Source organism: Pleurodeles waltl, chromosome 6 (assembly GCF_031143425.1).
Source record: "Pleurodeles waltl isolate 20211129_DDA chromosome 6, aPleWal1.hap1.20221129, whole genome shotgun sequence".
Lineage (NCBI taxonomy): Eukaryota > Metazoa > Chordata > Amphibia > Caudata > Salamandridae > Pleurodeles > Pleurodeles waltl.
In genome coordinates this window covers 1,514,774,760-1,514,787,942 of record NC_090445.1, presented here as the reverse complement: position 1 = coordinate 1,514,787,942, position 13,183 = coordinate 1,514,774,760, and positions in this window count along the sequence as shown.

Sequence of the window (13,183 nt, the reverse complement as noted above, 5' to 3'; positions counted from 1 at the left end):
AAATGCCTACATTCCCCTGATTTGGACTACAATGTTTTGATGCAAAAGGTTTTTTCCTATATAAATAAGGCTATGGCTACTGAGTCCCCTCCATTTATAGTTTTGGTTGGTGACCTAAACTGTAAGATATCTAATCATGCCGTAACGCAAGTCCGCAAGATTGAGAGAGAGACAGCCCTGCGTATTCCAGCTTGCCTCTTCCCTTCCGCGATTAAAACAAATAAAAGAGTGAAACTCTTGCTTAATCTCCTCATGGAAAGTGACTGCATTATCGCAAATGGCAGATATCCATCTGACTCCCCCGCCTCCTTTAACCACATTGCCCCAGGGGAAAGGCAATCTTAGACTGTGTGATATTGGCTATTGCACTTTCTCCTTGTTAGTTGATTTAAAAGTCAAGAACACTCTGCTTAGTGATCATAACCCTATGTTATTTTCCCTAGATTTGAATCTGTTAATGACTGGGGCTCAGGAGTTGAATGGGGCAAGCCCAGTCTTTGACAAAAAGACATGAAGGACCCAGTGGGATTCCAGAAGCTTGTTTGGCGTCAGGGAATCGTTGGATTCTGTGGTCACAGTCCTTGATACCTGGGAGGGGAATGAACTGATTCATTTTACAATTTTTTTGTCACAGTTTTCTGAGTCCCACTTTTTAAAGATTAATGTTTTGAAGAGCAAGATTTTGCAACTCCATGGTAACAAAAAAGTGAAATTTTCTAATTTCCATTGGGTATTAGGTAACCAAAACCTGTAAATCGTGAATTCTCATACCTTTTTAGGGAAGATTGTATGCAGGAATCTTAGTGATGTAGCCCATATTACCTCTAACAAATCTAAAGCTGATTCTCAAGCAAGAGGTTTAAGGGTGTTATATATGGCTACGGGAAGAGGGCATTTTGTCTATTTCTTAGCGGTTTACAGAGCTAAGATCCCCGCTTCCCTTCTGTATGGTTTGGAATTCATAGATTCATCCAAATGGAGGTTCCTGAATCTTCAGAAGGGTAAGATCCTCAGAAAGCTTTTATCTATAAATACAGATGTGTCAGTGGCTGCCCTAAGGCTGGAATTGGGTTTAAGAAGTTTTTTTGCCCAGGGACTAGCTGGGGTCGTCCATTGGGCTGTTTCCCTCATGAAGGCTGAGGATAATACCATGAGGGCTCTACTGCAAAAATAAATCTTTGCGGAAATTAATGCCTTCAGGTATACCTTCTCCAAGAACCTTACATACGCCCTACAAATGCTTGAGGTAAACTTCAATCAGGTCTTGGCTATCCCTTCCCCACAGTTAAAAAGTGGTTTAAAACAGGCAACATGGTGTTTAAGTTACCGATTGGACTTAGAGAGCTGTGCAAAAAGGAGAACGTTCTCGATTTTATCAAAATCATTAGTAACAAAAAAAGCACAACCTTATGTAGTCTGGAACTTACTGCATGGGGTGAGGCGTTTTTGGTTACTGCTGCGTATGGGGCTGTTACCTTTAAATATATTGTTGGCAAAATGGTATGGTTCAACTAAAGGGTGCAACTTCTGCTCCGCCGAGACTCAAGATTTAAATCATGTCCTCTTTGTTTGTCCTTCCCTCACCCCCCCAATAGGCGTAAATGGCTAAGACCCATCTGTCTTCAGCTCTCTTTATTGTCGGCACCAGAGTTTCTCCAAGCCTTGCACATTCCTCCAAATGAATTTTTCTGTCATAGAGTTTTTAACTTTTTAAAATGTTTTTTGCTTATGTTTTAGGATGAATAATTGTTCTGTTCGGGTGGTTAACGAAAGATATGGGAACAAGGTGGTGGAATGAATTGTCCAAGGTAGCCTCAATTGTGTGTGATTATTGACCAAACTTTTATTATTATTACTAATTTTAATATATTATAATTATGTTTGTATATTACGGTTTGTTCTTCATTGACATATGTATATTTTGATATTTTATGTGTTTGTTCATGTATGTATGTTTTTTTTTTTTATTATTTGGATCTCAGTTAGAGTTCCAAAACATAAAATAAATAAATTGAGTTGAATTGAATTGATAGGCATAAGCATAACTTGGTTCAATCAGATTTATTGAAGCAAATGCATTGTACATAAAAAGGCATGAAATGTGATTATAAGGATGATGGAACCAGACACTATTACAACGGTGACCAAGAAAGTGAAACATAGATACAGTCCCACCATACTGGTCACAATAGCATTACCAATTTTGCCTACATACACTACTAGGATTTCTACATGAGAGCAAATAGCAGTGATAGCCCTAATCAGCCCATCTAGTCCTAGGAGTGTCGTACAAGACCCATATCTGTGTTGAAGGTAAATTAGAGGTTGATTAGTTGGAAATCCTCTTTCATGACAGAAGAGGAAGAGCAAAGTTTCAGTTGAAACTGAGAAGGCAACGTGCAGCATGAGATAGCAATCTGGCTGGAATGTCACTCCTAAGAAGGCCCAATGTTTTATAATAAACATTGTGTTATTCTAAGAACTGCCCTGAAGTGACATTACATCCCTTTCTGTTTCAGGTAGACAGTGTACTCTCTGGACCGGCAATACCCAGCAACCTATCATATGTAGCCTTGATGTGATCGCAAAATGAAATGTCATGCAAAGCAACGAATAACAAAATTCTGCAGAGAAGGACAATAGATAAGAATAATAAAACATCACCACTAAAATGATGTCTCGAGTCACAGGGCCACAGCCTAAAATAAGCTAGCTAAAATAAGTGTGCGTATGTGTCTAGTGACTAACCTTACGACACGCTCCCAATTGTCGGTTTGAGAGAGAGCGCTATGTAGTCTAACGAGAAAAACCCTCCAAAGAATATCACTACAAACTAATTAAAACATATATATATATATATATATATATATATATATATATATATATATATATATATGCATATATAAAAAAATATACATCAATTGACAAAAAAATGTTTACTTCGACAAGCCAGGCTTACTAAGAGCGAGCCAAATAACGTAAAGGGACAATTTAGTAATTTAGAATAGATGCAAGAAACTGGAATGGAAAGCCAAATGTCAGAACATTAACAATAATCATGATCCTGCAAAAAATGCCCAATGTCTTCAATTTAATTGAATTTAGGAAGGACTCCACTTTGGCAATGCCAAATTAACCAGTTCGGTCATAAAGAAGGCGAGGGAGTACTCATATTCCGGTGCTTCAGCCAGTGGTTCAGCCAAAGCGGCAGCATCCAGTGAAGTGCCGATGTAATACCATCTTGTGCTACTTGATCCCCCAATGGCGGCTCATGGCAAGCTTCTCATAGCAATTGTGATCTCAATGTGCACGTCGGGTGATAAGCCCTTATCGAGAACAACAGGCCTATGTCCACAGAATGTACGCGCTGAATAGCAAGACACACTTCCGGTGCTTGTTCGAATTGGCCCCATTGACAATGAAAGGACTGCACACAGTTGAAGAATGGTCTGAATAACAAAGACCAGTCGGACTCCAGTTCTTCCAGGAGTGGTGCTCCAAAATACTGCATCATGACACAGTTGGGCTGGTGAAAGCACAATCAGTCCTTCCTGTTGTGGTGGAGCAGCCATTACGTAGGAAAAGTAGAAACAGCAGTATCCCTCTGATAAAAGCCAAAGTTACAGGCAATCCCATGAAAACACTCAAAAATATAGAGTGTATCACTGAAGTTATTATGCCAAATATAGCTTGAAAGGTGCTGACAACCCCCGAACCAACAGCTTTAACGAAGTGTACAATCCCAGTGGTGTTAGAAGCATTAAATATGGGACCAATCAATTCACCAAAATGTTTAAGAAATGTTGTATTTAATAGGACTGTATCTCTGCAGATGACCTTGCCACTTGAAGATCATAGGTCTCACGGGCGGATGTCAGAGCCACATGTTTTTGAAACAAAAGAGCTTTCAGTCTAATCAGTTTGTCAAAGTTTACAGTTGAAGTTGCGATGTGAGGCCACATTACTGCAAGTTTTATTTCTTGCATGAGGGGAAAGCACGTTTTCGCAACAAGTGACAATGTGGGAGACTAAAGCAACTTAGGCAAATCAGGCTTGCTTTCCACCACAATTATCCCCGTTCAGGATGACGTCATTGACGTTTGATAGGACTTGGAAAGCCAGGCGAATCAAAGGCATGGGAACCCCCTTCAGATAACAGGCTAAGTTTGCAGCTGAAACATTACTTGCTCTGTGCAAGGACAGCTGTTTTTAAATCATTGAATGGCTTACAGAAGTCTCACATTTGCTGCCACTGAGAAAGACCTCCCTCATTCCATTGAAACATTTGTACTTGAAGGGCAGCTCCCATACCTCAAGGATATAACTGTCTCTTAGTTTCTCGAATCTGCCTCCTGGAATGTGCTTTAAACATGAGGTGAATTGTAGTGGTGTATTAGGTAAATTGATAAACCCATCTATTAACCAAACCACAAAAGGTATTTCCGCCACAGTAAAAGGCAACTTTTCTAACTATTTGATGTTGAACATTACATAAGTAGCTTCTTTCTTAGCCATCATTTGCTGTTGCTGCATTAAATTAAACACTACAAACAGGTCTCGCAAGCTGACATGTTACCAGGTTTCGCGACCATTTTCAGAACCTCTAACGTCCACCCTAACTGCATAATGGACCTAAGTTTACGCTGTCCATGTTGTAAGAAAGACATGTCATTTTGTATGATGTCTATAGCAGAAGAAACAATGTTATTTAAGGTGTAAATGTGATTGGACAAAGTGTTTATGCCATTATCTACAATGGCTAGAGCTTTCCGGAGGTTCCCCTGATCTATTTGCCTTAACCAGGCAGAAGCTTCCATTTGAGATAATTTCCGAATCTCCTTATAAATTGCATACAGGAAGCACTTTGTGAGTCGTTTCTGGGGACATAACAAAAAAATCTTGTAAATCTATGTTTTCATATAGGATACTAAGGTGTTCTTTGACAGATGCTGGTATGGATGTTTTTAATCATTGTTGACATACTTTACCCACACTGTAGGTGGTAACAATACCGGAGTCTTTTGGAGACATGTAACGAGAGTCAGAGCTTCTGGTTCTAAAACTCCCTGTGGAATTTACAAACGGTGAGTAACAACCATTTGTGTCCACTGATGACAATACCCACCTGTTTTCGACCTGAAAGTTACATGTTCCATTCTGGACCCACCCATTGAGTGGTCTTCAGTGACATCTATAATCTCTTGACATTTGTCAAATTTTGCTTGGGACGGGATACTGGGTGCATTCATTTACTTAACGTTTGCGAAGCCTAAACAACTAATTTGTTGCACTGTTTCATTTAAAAATATAATTTGTAATGGAATGAGACATACTCTAAACAAAGGTTCCCACCCCTGTATTTGCCAGGGTCTAGTTTCCCACACACTCTTCAAGTCAATTGACTTCAACCAATGTTCATAGCCTTCAATTGCCAACTGGGAAACAAATGAATCCGAATAAATTAATTTGGTGTCAGTAAACATGATACTCTGTACCTTCATAGGAAGCTATTTAAAATAATAAGGCTCTGCTTTTTTATCATCATGCCCAGTAAACTATGCCAACTTTTCCACATAAGTTTTGGAATTCACCATTGGTGGAGTTAGACAGTGTTCCCATTGTGTGTAATTAAAAACAATTCACTGGGTACTAACTCTATGTATATAGTGATGTCCATAATGATGGTAATAGAACATTTCACCATAGTTGGCAATTGTTTGGTAAACATGTTCACTTACAAACACACTATAGTATTCAAGCTCAGAAACAATACAAACAACAGTTTTTACATCCCAATCATCAGAACAACCCTTGGTGTTATTATATAATTCATTGAAACTTTAAACACAAATGGAATTTTAATAATTTCTGCGGGCCCCTGTATATGAATTTGTACTTGATCCCAAACAATCCCATCAGGAATCGGAATAGCTGAAATGTTCACTAGGGACAAGTCTCTTCAGACCTTGTGAGAAAACAGGTAAGGCTTTAATACCTTATCCACCAGTGTGACAGCAGAACGTTCCAGAAGTTAATGACCATGTGTCCATAAAAAGAAAACAATGACAAAACTAATCCAAAGAAAGGAGGCAAGCAGAGCTATTCATATCCACAGATAGTTCCATAGGTGAATTAAATAGTTTTTTTAAGCCAATTGAACAGCTTACATGATCTTGATACAGGAGCAGCAGAAGATGCTGAAGAGTTTGAAAAAGAATTGTTGATGTCGGCAAAATATCCAGAAGCAACTCATGCAAAGACTGGAGCCAGTGTTAGTGAAGTAGAACCGGCAGCTGTATCTCATGGTGGTTCGTAGTGAACAGCTGTTTGCATAAAATTGGAGAAAAATGACCCCGAACTCTGGACATTTATTGTCGATAATATAGTCAGGTACTAATGAAAGATCATTTTCCACCCTCCCCAGGCTAGGGGAAGTATCATCATTTTGCTTAAATCTTGAAGAGGCACATCCTGACTGGCAGTGAGAGGTGTCTGGGAACTACTCAGGATTCCTTGTGGTCTACTGTGTAGGACTGGTCACATGGTGTAACTTGACTTTCTCAATGGATACAAAGCAGTTTTGTCCGGAACCAGATAACGGTGGTAGTATGACAGTTCTGGTACTATGTATTCCCAGGCTTTGAACCGGTGCTCTATATGATGGGCCAAATTCCTTCTTTATAGCAATCTTTTCACACACTAGATCCCCAACCTTTGGAATCCAGTCCGTTGCTGTTTTTGACGTGTCACTCACCCCCAAAGCAGCCGCATATGTTGATGAATTTTCATCACAGGGCTGTTGTAATTCCCGCAAGGCAGTGACATGTTTATTTATGTCAAAAGGTGTGTCTGCTGCCACAGCAACAGGGCCATCAAGATCTGGGACATACATAGGTATCCCAAATAAGACTTCAAATAGGGAACACCCTCCCAGGGGACTTCTGAGCATATTATTGAGTGCTCTCTAGACTTCATACAGGTGGTTAAGCCAACTATGACCAGTGCCTAGTACTCTGGCTGTTAAGGACTGCTTTAAATCACAGATTTCCATTCCACTACTAAATTTCCCTCGGGATGATAGGGTGAAGAGAAGTGGAGTTGGACCCCTGTCGTAGCCATGGTGTCCCTGAATGCTCTTGAGGCAAAATCATGGCCCTGGTCTGAATGGAACGCCGCAACTACATATATGCCGATAAAGACTCGCAAATCTTTAATAACAGTCCGAGATTCAGCTGACCATTGTGGCCACACCCATAGAAATTTGGAGCATGAATCAACAGCGACTAGAATACACTTGTATGCACCATCAGGTGTTAGGGGGCCACAGTGATCCAGGTGCACACACTGTAAACTGTTTTGTTAGAAATTAGTAAGGGGCTCTGTGCTGGGCGTTTTGCAGTGGACCCTCTTATTTGTTGGCAGATGTCGCAGCAAAGGACATACTATCTGGTCTGCTTGTGTCAACCTGGCTCTCAATAGCGTTTTTGCAGTATTGAGATGATAGCCGCCACACCTGCATGAGCAGATGCAACCCCCTCCTGCGTTGCTTTAATTAGCTCTTGTCTTTGGTCTTAGTTAGGTATCACATGATCATCCACCCCTGGTATACAGACAAAATCAATATGTTGGGTGCCTAAATGGTAGGAATATTTAGTGGGATACGCTTTTGGTAAGGGCTTGCTGTCAGCTGAAGCCTTCACAGCAGCCAGTGTTTCATCATCCAATCTCATCTTGGAACGAGTAACCACTGCAACAGAAGCTGCAGCTACTGCTGACTTGGCTGCTTCATCAGCCAGAGTGCATCCAACAATGTGTATTGCTACATGATCGTGGCCCATGGTATGTACAGCATGGGCGTTTGGTAGAGCCTCTTTTAGATTGGCTACTTTTCCCCACATGAGCCTGTGTTTAATGGTGTTCCCTTTTGGGTTTCTGATCCCATTATGTTGCCATTAAAGGAGTAGGACAAATCATATACAATGAGTGCTCTTAATTCGGGATCCATGTGTCCCAGGTCCATTAGGAGAGCCTTAAGCTCAGTTATGCAGGGCAGTCCCATAGAGTCTGTGTATGTGTGTTTTGAGGGTGGACCTGGACATCCTTTATTACTCCACTCACTGCTGTGCAAGTAGCAGAGTATTGGTGCCTACTGACAGTTGTGCTGGACCATCAGTATAGATGATCATTTGATACTGGTCAAGTGGAAAAATATTTGCAGGCAATGGATATTCTAGTTCATATTGTAAGTACTCCTGTGTCTATAGTTTTGGGTCAAAAACATAGTCAACATCAATGGCCGTCAGGGAGGTGCCCATTGTATCGAACGTGGATGTAATGGTTTTGCATTCGGAATGCTGACTTTGGTGACTGCTTCGAGAGCTGGTATTAGTGTCACAACCACAATGTGTTTCCCATGGGCTAAGGGTCTTTCTTTAAAAAAGCCATCTGAACAGCAGTTAAAATCTTTTCAGTAGGAGCAAAGCGTTGTTCAGCCATGGAAAATAAATGTGATTTATATGCTACTGGGATGGTATTACCTTCTTTGAATGTCACATAGGTGAATCCGATGGCACCAGCAATTACTCTGATGACCAGATTTGTTTTATTGTCCTGTGTATGTAAGTGTTTTGCCTCCAGCATGCCTTGTTGTAAAACTCTGAGTATGCATGTGTGTTCTACTGTCCCGAATTTACTTGTGAAATCCGGGCGTATTAGATCATACAGTGGTTTTATGCTCTGTGCATAATCTGGAATGTAAATTCTGTCAAAATTTCGAAAACTCAGTAATGTTTGCAGCTTTTTTATTATGTCCGGTGGTTGTGATTGTGTGCATTTTTTAGGAAGTGTGGCGCTAGCCTCTTTCCTTCATCTGATAGCGCGTATCCCAAAAACAGGACACTGAGGCAGGCAAATTTTGTCTTTATTAAGATTGAATTTGTAGCCAAATTCTGCAAAAACCCACCACAATGCAGTCCACCCTTCTTAGGTTTTGGACCAGGTCATCGTCTGTCAGGTAAATGTTGTTGACATAGGACAATCCTTCAGGGCCATTGTTGTGGAATATAGAAGTTATACGTGCTGAAAACAGTCAGGGACTGTTCTTATATCCCTGTGGGAGTTTTGATAATTTCCTTAACATGCCTAATGCGCTGAAGGCTGTTAAATCTATGTTTCCAGGGACTATATTTCGGCAGAGGAACCCATTGGAAATGTCCAGGGTCATTTTGTATCTTTTGCACACTAAGGCCCTCATTCCGACCCTGGCGGTGCCGGGAACGTCGGAAGCACCGCCAACAGGCTGGCGGTGCTTCCTGGGCCATTCTGACCGCAGCGGTAAAGCCGCGGTCAGAATACCGGGTCCGCCGGTTTCCCGCCGGATTTCCCCCGGTTGCCCAAATCCGCCATGGCGGCATGGGGATTCTGACCCCCTTCCCGCCACCCTGTTTCTGGTGGTTTTTACCGCCAGGAACAGAATGGCGGGAACGGGTGTCCTGGGGCCCCTGGGGGCCCCTGCACTGCCCATGCCACTAACAGGGCCCCAGCCTGCTTTTCACTGTCTGCTATGCAGACAGTGAAAAGTGCGACGGGTGCAACTGCACCCGTCGCACACCTGCAACACCGCTGGCTCCATTCGGAGCCGGCTTCTGTTTTGCAGGCCCCTTCCTTCCTTCCATATTCCTCCTGATAGAGGAATATGGTAGACATTCAGGATACTGTATTAATTGGCATAAATCAGTATTATATATACCACAACAAGAGACATCCCTCCCACCTCTGCCGATGCAATTACAAAAAACAAAGGAAGGATTCAAATACCTAGGGATATATATAACCCATGAAGCCAATAGATGCCTAGAACGGAATATAGGGAGGATAGCGAGAGAATGTAGCAGCGATTTTAACAGATGGAAAACACTTCCCCTGACGTTAATGGGCCGAGTGGCAATGATAAAAATGATCTCACTACCAAAGTTTCTGTACGCATTACAAAACACATACTACCGAATCCCCAACTGCCAATTCAGGACCATAGACAGAGATATTAGACTCTTCTTATGGGAGGGGAAACATCCGAGAGTTGCTTTAAGTACACTACAACGCAGCCAATACGCGGGTGGATTGTCACTGCCTGACATTGAGGCTTATTACTGGGCGACTCATCTAGTCAATGTTAATGACTGGATATATGCTGCAGATGAACACCCCACCTTCCGACTGGAAAGGCTGCAATGGGAAGGGAGATCCTGTAAGCAATTTTTATATGAGGGCAATGGAACTAGTCACCTAGCTCCGGCCACAGAAGTGACCCTGCTGGCATGGAAAAGAGCTAATACGAAGATGGGATGGTATAGACGCCCTACTATGGAAAACCCATTATGGGAGGGAAACTGGTTAAAGGAAATCAAAAAGCTTAGGGGTTTCAGGATTTGGGACATGATTGGGATTTCCAAAATTGGAGACCTGATGTAAAACGGCGGTCTCAAGGCCTTCGAGTCTCTACAACAAGAATACGCACTAAACGAGACACAATACTTCCAGTACATAAGATTTAAACATGCGTGGGGGAAGGAAGGGCTTACAGGACAAGAAATTGTGGAATACTCCCCCCTAGAGAACCACCTGTTAATAAATGAAATAAAGGAGAGAGCAGCGTCACTGGTATATAAAACCATCAATAACAACATGCCAAACACACTAATAAACCTTCGTAGCAAATGGGAGAAAGATATAGGGCAAATGGAGGAAATAGACTGGGAGGCTGCATTTCCAAGGGAGGTGGCAATAAGGGCAAGACTTCACTTGATCCAATTCAAAATACTGCATAGAGTGTATTATGACCCATACAGATTATACAAAATGGGGAAGATCAGACACCCAAAATGTGCTAGATGCTGCTGTGAGACCGGTTCCTTTCTACACGTCATATGGGAATGCCCGGTGATAAGGAAGTTCTGGGAGGGGGTATTAGGAGAGCTCTCGGGGGTGTTGAGCGAGACGATTCCCCCAGATCCCAAATACATACTGTTGGGCATCCCCAACGACATAGATTTACCCAGAAGGAAAGTTATGCTATGCGGACTTGGACTGATGGTCGCGAAAAGAGACATAGCTAGACAGTGGGGATCCCAGACCCGGCCAAACCTGAATACCTGGAGAAAAGGGATGGATGGATTCATGATGGGAGAAAAAACCACATACATAAACAGGGGATGCCCGCAGAAATTTCAAAAGATATGGGGAGATTGGATAACATACTACTCACTGGAAATATAGGGGGTCATTACCGCCCGCCAAGCTATAACCTCCGTGCGGCCGCACTCCTGCGGACCCCAATACAACATCCCCGCTGGGCCAGCTGGCGCAAACCTAGTTTACGCCCGCCGGCCCAGCGGGGATGCGTCCGCGACATAGGAGCCGGCTCCTAATGGAGCCGGTGGTGTTGCGCCCGTGCGACGGGTGCAGTAGCACCCTTCGCGCTTTTCACTGTCTGCTATTATTACTCTTCAGCAGACTTTGGATGCAATTAAATCTCTGAAAAGGCACTTGGCCCAGCTGGGCTTCTATGGAACTTATTTCATTCTAGTGTATATTTTCTGCTCCCAGACTATTAGAACTTTTTAACGGCTAAAAATCTTGTGGTGTTTTTTGATCCCCTTTTGAATTTCGAGCCACATGTACCTACTTCCACATAATCAGGACTCTTAGGAAGATCTTCCCTTTTATTCCAGTTGAACTGTGCCATGTGGTGGTCATTGCTTTAGTTTCTTCTAGACTTGACTACTGCAATGCCCTTTACTTGAATATTAAGGCCTCCTCATTGAATAAGCTGCAAGTGTCTCAAAACGCAGCTGCACCCCTTATTCTTCATATCTCTAAGCGAGTGTTTATTAGTGAAGGTATCAAACTGCTGCACTGGCTCCCTGTGAGGAAGCTCATCTTCCTTAAGGTTATTTGTTTTGTCTTCCTATCGATTCATCACAAAGGTTCTAAGCACCCCTCGGCCCTTTTTTACCTGGTACACTCTTGGCAGGTCACTCAGATCCTCTCTTGGTAGGAAAGTTAGTATCCCCAGGTTTGTAAAGGCTAGGTGGGGCAAGTGATCTATATTGGTGGGACTGCTGCCAGGCTTCCGAATTCCTTGCCTGCACACATTACTAACCTGGACTCTTTCTCTCTGTTTAAAAAATATTTGAAAAGCTCTTTTCATCCTAATTTCTTTAGGTCTGTTGTGGACTGTTTTTTGGCATAATGCTTAGACACCTTTGGGTTTAATGTGCTCTATAAATGTATAGTTCATTTAATTCATTCGTTCATTCATTTCATTTCATATCATTTCAACTTTTTTATTTCTAACTCTAAAGCTAATGGCTGCTTTTTGAAAACCTTCATAACCACAATCCCCAAGGAAGGTCAAGATCACAAACTTTGGATAAAAATTAGTGGCCATTTCCCTTATCAATTATGATTGTAAGATTTTAGCTACGATCATAGCTTTCTTCTTACAGTCTGTTGTTCATCTCTTTGTTAAACCTGACCGATCTGGTTTCATTAAGGTAAGGCTTGCTGCTGGTTATGCTAGAATGAGCTCTGACATTATCAGTCTAGCTGGGAAGTTTAACCACTTGCTGAACTCTTACTTGATGCTGAAAAAGGTTTTGACTGTAATAATTGGCAATTTATGTTTACACCGTCCATTGGTCTGGACTTGGCCCCAAATTAATTTTTATTAAGTTATTATAGTCTAAGCCCTGTGCTAGTGGTTTTGTTAATGATTGGTTTTCTTCCTACTTTGATTGACACAGAGGTACCAGACAAGTGTGCCCTCGCCCTCTCTCTCTCTCTCCTATGTTATTTGTCCTATATTTGGAACCTTTTCTGGAGCAAATCCATAGTAATACATGTTTACCTGGCTTTAAACATCGTTCTCTGATGGTTACATTATCTACTTATGTTTATGATATCCTAATATATTTGTCCAAGTCCCCTGGTCCCCTTGGATGCATTTTTAAATAAATTTCCTGATGTTCTATTATTTCGGGCAATAAACATAATTTTAGTAAAACTGAGTTTTGCCCTCAATCTCTCTTTGCTATCAACACGTTTGCCAAAACTAACTTTACATCTTGTCCCATTAAGTTTAAAGATTTTATAATATGTTTTTTCCCACTATATGAGACACACT